This window comes from Dendropsophus ebraccatus, chromosome 5 (assembly GCF_027789765.1).
Source record: "Dendropsophus ebraccatus isolate aDenEbr1 chromosome 5, aDenEbr1.pat, whole genome shotgun sequence".
Lineage (NCBI taxonomy): Eukaryota > Metazoa > Chordata > Amphibia > Anura > Hylidae > Dendropsophus > Dendropsophus ebraccatus.
The window spans coordinates 125,229,035-125,235,426 of record NC_091458.1 but is presented as its reverse complement, the minus strand read 5'-3'; positions in this window follow the sequence as shown (position 1 = coordinate 125,235,426).

Here is a 6,392-nt window from a genome sequence, read left to right as displayed (position 1 = left end):
CATACCGATGGCCTATTCTGAGGTTAGGGCACCTATTAAAGAAAAAAACAGAAATCAAAGTGTGTGTGGGTGGGGGTTCTTTATTGCACAATCCATACTTGTTAGGAAAATCACTTAAAGGGGTTGTCCGGAGATAAAAAATTATTCACAGAATAACACACATTACAAAGTTATACAACTTTGTAATGTATGTTATGTCTGTGAATGGCCCCCTTCCCCGTGTTTCCCCCCACCCACGCTAGACCCGGAAGTGTGGTGCATTATACTCACCGCATCTCGTGTCGTCCACGGTCTCCGATCGTCAGCAGTGACGTCTTCTTCGGGAGCTTGGCGGATCTTCCCGAGTGCCGGCCACCCTCTGCAGCGTCATCTGAAGCTCAGCCGCGATTGGCTGAGCATAACTGTGCTCAGCCAATCGCGGCTGAGCGGCTGATGACGCGGCCACGTCATCAGCTGCTCAGCCGCGATTGGCTGAGCACAGATTGGCTGAGCACAGTTTAACAATTTCTCTCACCACAAGTGATAACCGGTCTACAAAACCCATAAATGTCAAAGGACCAGTGTAATACAGGACAATTCCTGCAAAAGTGAGCTCTTTGTAACCACGTTGCATTCTAATGGTACTTTTACACGGAGCGATAATTTGCCCGATCGCACGATTAACGATTTTGAATGAACGATGTTTTTTTTATTACGATCAGCGTTTAGACGGAACGATATAGTACAGAAAATTCACTATGCGATAGTTTTGCGATCGTTTAAGCCTATCTCACACGCAGGTGAAATCGTTGAAAGAATGTTTACACTGAACGATCTGCGAGTTTTTTGCGAACGATCAACGATGATTTGTGAACATGTTGAAAGATCAAAATGAACGATTTATCGCTTGTCGTTTGATCGTTCGCTGCGTTTACACGTACGATTATCGTTCGAATTCGATCGTTATTGTGCAAATTCGAACGATAAATCGTTCCGTGTAAAAGGACCATAAGAGCCATATTACATGGCCCAAGCTGCTTGGTAAAGAGGCGTTGATCTGGTTAACCCCATAGTGACCCCTGATGTGGCTTTCTACAGCAGTCACTGATGGGCCGTATTCTGATCCCGTCTGCTTTGATGATGGTATCAGAATAAGTGAATGTTGCTTTACTGTGCCTGCATCACAGGATGCTGTAACTACCAAGAGCAGAGAATCCTCAGCTCTGGGTATTTTAATTTGTTAAATGCTAGTGTCCAGTCATGACCACGGCATGTAATGTGTTTCTGTGGGGGTAAAGAAGTATACCCGCCTGATCTGAAGTCCAGCTGCAGGGTCTGGCTTCTCCTCGGACTACATGGCAGTCCTAGGTGCCTTCTGAGGGACCCAGGGCCTGTCTGAGTAGATTGTGTCATAATGCTGACACAATACACGGCATTCCAGTAGTAGTAGTTCAGTGTAATGTACCAGTGATCAGCAGATCACTGGTTAATGTACTAAAATGTATGCTAGTGAAAAAAAGTGTCAAAACATAAAAAAAATCCCCACCAAATAAAATTACATTGTATTTGCCTTTTTGTAAAAGAACGGTTACAAAAAAAAAAACACAACTTTTTTTTTTTTTTTTCTCTTGTGCCAAAGTGGTAACATATACATACATACACATATATTACACATTTTTCTACATCCTGGAAGCACAGCTGCATATATGAAAGGTACTGTGCTGATTGCTGGCCCTATGAGGCTCTGATCACACACTGCTGTTTGCTGCAGTGCTGCATAAATTTGGTGAACCACTTTAAGCTTTCCTTATGTGTTCAAGAGGGCCATGACACCTTTACTACACCATGTACGGGGCCAGAAACCAAGCATTATTCATTGTGTAGTTGTGGTGCCAGGTTACCACAGCTCAATGTAATAGGCTTTATGTGCTATTTATTTGATGAAGCCAGAATTTCTTACCCTTTAATGCAATTCAGTGCTCATTTTAGCTAACAAGCGCTCTGCTGAGCTAGTCTTTTCAGATAATCTAAGATGAAGAGTTTACAAGTAAATAAACTTAAATAAAAGGTGCACTGAGGGGCCAAGGAACCTCCCCCCCCTCCCCCAGTGCACCACAGGTCTAATTTGCATATTTGCTTTCCATCAAATTACCGACAAACCGCATAGAGAAAGCAAAGCAGACGACTGGCACTGGGATCAGGAACTCAGCAACAGGTACCTGCTGATAGTTTCCCTTTTAGGGTATGTTCACACTGAGGATTCCATGAGCAATGGTTGAGGAGAATGTTCTGCTTGAAATCCCTCGCCAATTCAGCTCTGGCAAAATAAAGCAGAATTCAAGCCTTATTGACTTCTATAGGACTCCTGCAGTGCATTCTGCCCAAAGTATTGAAATGTCAATACTCAATGAAACTTCTGCTGTGTGAACAATAGAGCCGAAATCCCATTGAACAAAATGGGACATTGCTCTGTTCATTTTTTACACGCAGCATTTTAAGCGGAATCCACTTGAAATTCCTATCTGATTCCTCAGTGTGCACATACCCTAAAAGCAGTGATGAGGTTAGATAGCTATGTTAGAAGTATAATGAATGCGACCAGCAGGTGGCAGTGCGACACAGTGCACTCCTACGCTTAGGGAGGAGGTCAAGAGAGTTGGAAAAAAGAAGAGGCTGTAACCCGGCTGTTACTTTAACAGTTCCCTAACCTTTTCCGGTCTGCATTCAACCACTTTTATATCTTCTGTTTACTATAGGGCTAGGGCACACAGTGACGTGCTGCTCAACTGAAGTTGCAATTTGGTTAAAAAAAATTTAAAAAAATCACAAGCAACATACCAATATTTAGGTAAATGTTGACAAAGTCTCAAGCGATTCTTCAAGTGGTTAGTTTGGTTAGAAAGAAAAAAAAAAAACTCCATGGGAAAGAATTTCCAAAAAGAAAAAAAAACTTAAATTCTATAAGACCTAAGAGAAAAGAAGAAACAGGCCATTTTTGGAAATAATATACTACTTATGGGGTATTGGCAATCCTGGTAATACAGTGCTCTGCTTTGCTGACGTCATTTTAGGGATCAGCATCAGATTTAAAAGATTATAGAGTTATGGCATATTCTAGAGCTTTAAAGGGAATCTCTCATTAGATTTATGCTGCCTTAAATGAGGTCAGCATAAACTAGTGACAAATGCTGAACAGATCGGTGTATAACGTATAATTCTGTTCAGCCATTCTCCTGATATGCAAGAGAATAGAATTCTTACCGCACCCCCCCCCCCCCCACCCTCCGGACATTGACTGATCGCTGTCTGACTATAAACAGTACAGAAAGACAACTGCCAATCAGCTGTCGGAGGGCGGAGTGTGCTGGTGCTCATGATAATCTAGGACTACTAAGCTCATGCACATTATGGCGATTTCTTATTGTCCATGCTGCTCCATGAGGAAATCTCTGAATCTGCTACACAGAACAATGCATACCTCACAACTTTTGAGCAGAGGAAAGAGGGACAGTCACGGCAATGTTCCACACCCCCCGTAGCCACGCCCCTCATAACCGCATCACCTGTTACCATTACATAAGAAACAAATATTATGACCAGATCTTCACCACATAGTGACTTATCCCCCCCTTATACCATTACTACATAACATCCACTATACTCAGAGCAGTACTCTCCCTCAGCAGTGACCATATAGCGGTAGATGAGGCTGTGCACCTGCAGACCTTATAGGTAATTGTATTGCAGGTATTCGGTGACTCACAGGGGACGTCTTCTCTGCTTCAGTTTTGTGTTTCTTGCCATCTTTCCCCTCCCCCTGTGCAGCAGTCCCCATAGAGTATAGCCCTCCCGCGTAGCAGCCCCTATAGAGTATAGGACCCATTCCTGTGCAGAAGCCCCCAAAAAGCACATAGTATAGCCCCCACATAATATAACCCCTCCTTTTTAGCCCCCACATGGTATATAGCATGCCCCTATGTTGTATGCCTCTTAGTATCCCTTTAGTATGCTCCTTAGTACCCTCTTAGAATGCCTCTTAGTACCCCCTCAGTATGCCCTTTAGTACCCCCCTTTTTACCTTCTTAGTACCCCCTTAGTATGCCCTTTAGTACCCCCTTAGTATGCCCCTTAGTACCCCCTTAGTATGTCCCTTAGTACCCCCTTAGTATGCCTCTTAGTACCGTCTTAGTATGCCCTTTAGTACCCCCTTAGTATGCCCTTTAGTACCCCCTTAGTATGCCCCTTAGTACCCCCTTAGTATGCCCCTTAGTACCCCCTTAGTATGCCCCTTAGTACCCCCTTAGTATGCCCTTTAGTACCTTCTTAGTATGTCCCTTAGTACCCCCTTAGTATGCCTCTTAGTACCGTCTTAGTATGCCCCTTAGTACCTTCTTAGTATGCCCTTTAGTACCCCCTTAGTATGCCCCTTAGTACCCCCTTAGTATGTCCCTTAGTACCCCCTTAGTATGCCTCTTAGTACCGTCTTAGTATGCCCCTTAGTACCCCCTTAGTATGCCTCTTAGTACCTTCTTAGTATGCCCTTTAGTACCCCCTTAGTATGCCCTTTAGTACCCCCTTAGTATGCCCCTTAGTACCCCCTTAGTATGCCCCTTAGTACCCCCTTAGTATGCCCCTTAGTACCCCCTTAGTATGCCCCTTAGTACCCCCTTAGTATGCCCCTTAGTACCCCCTTAGTATGCCCTTTAGTACCTTCTTAGTATGCCCCTTAGTACCCCCTTAGTATGCCCCTTAGTACCCCCTTAGTATGCCCTTTAGTACCTTCTTAGTATGTCCCTTAGTACCCCCTTAGTATGCCTCTTAGTACCGTCTTAGTATGCCCCTTAGTACCTTCTTAGTATGCCCTTTAGTACCCCCTTAGTATGCCCCTTAGTACCTTCTTAGTATGCCCCTTAGTACTCAATCTCGTGGAGCTTCTGGTGCAGGCTTTCATAGTTGCAAACAGTATGACCCGGTAAGCCCCGCCCCCATTGCTGTGAGGCCCGCCCCCGGCACCCACCACAGCGCTAACTAACCAGCAGAGTACACAGGGCCAGAGGAGGAGAGACGCCATGGACAACTAGAAATATGGTAAGAGACTGACCCATTATACTTACTATATTTTCTGTTGTCCATTGCGTGGCTCCTTCTCTGGCCCTGTGTACTCTGCTGGTTAGTTAGCCCCGCAGGGGGCGGGGCTTACCGGGTCATACCTGTTGGCAACTATAGGCTTCCTTTTCCAGCTCCACGGTGCCTGCACTCTTCTCACATTATCTGTGCCAATCAGAGTGCGGGCGCCGCGGAGCTGGAAGAGGTAGCCTGCACCAGAAGCCTGTGCATCACCTCCTCGGCCACCTCAGCGTTGGGAGCGGCCAGTAGGTGTCGCTGTGAGCACTCATTAGGAGCGCTCACTGTGTAAGGGCTGCAGTCTGCACCCGGCAGTTGCCGGTGCGAATGCCGGGGACAGCGGGACACATGGGGGCCGTTCCAGGACAGCGGGACATCACCCCAAAACCGGGATTGTCCCGCTGGATCCGGGACGGTTGGGAGGTATGCAATGTAAGTGATACATCATTCTGTTCAGCTTCTTATTGCCTGGCAGGTGAATCTGTGAAAATCGTAGTGTGGGATGCCACAGGGTGTAGTATGGCAATCATCTGGCATAAATATGGAAATGTGGCGAACACAACTAATAAGGATGCAAATCAAGTCTACTATTTTCTCTTATACTTCTGTGTTGTCACACATACTATTTACCGTATTTAATATGTTGGAGTATATGTTAAATACAATTTTAATACGTGTATACCCAGAACAACTATATTATTATTATTGCACTATTTAGGCCACCTTTATTCCATAGCAAATATACAAGGCCTAAAGAAAACGTAGGCAACCAAGAAGAATTTGTCATTTGCCTTTTCTTTTCTAGTTTGTGCCTGCATCTAACTCACTTCTTTTATTAATCTATTAGGGAAGGATTATATATGCAATTCCCTATGTAGAAGTAGTTCTATGATAGAAGGTGTTCCATAAAAAGTAGCTCACTAAACCATAGTTACACTTCAATTACAGAAATATTAGTTTGTATGCATAGACCTAGTTTGTTTCATAAAAGGAGAGGTTTTTTTTTTCTATGCTTCTCAATGATATCACTGAAACAACATGTACATTTTATTTTTTAAAGTGGAACTTTTAGTGGGTTAGACGAATCCAACCTGCTCATAGCCCCCTATAGTATCCAGGACACTGAGGAGGAAGGTACGTGTCTTACCTTTTCCTCGGCTCCTGTGCTGTTAGTTGGCATAATCTTCGTCCGGTAGCACTATTAGGAGCATTGCCCCAGCACCACCGGATGACGTGGCAGTGCTCCTAACGGTGCTCCCGGCCGAAGATTACGCCAACTTACAGCACTG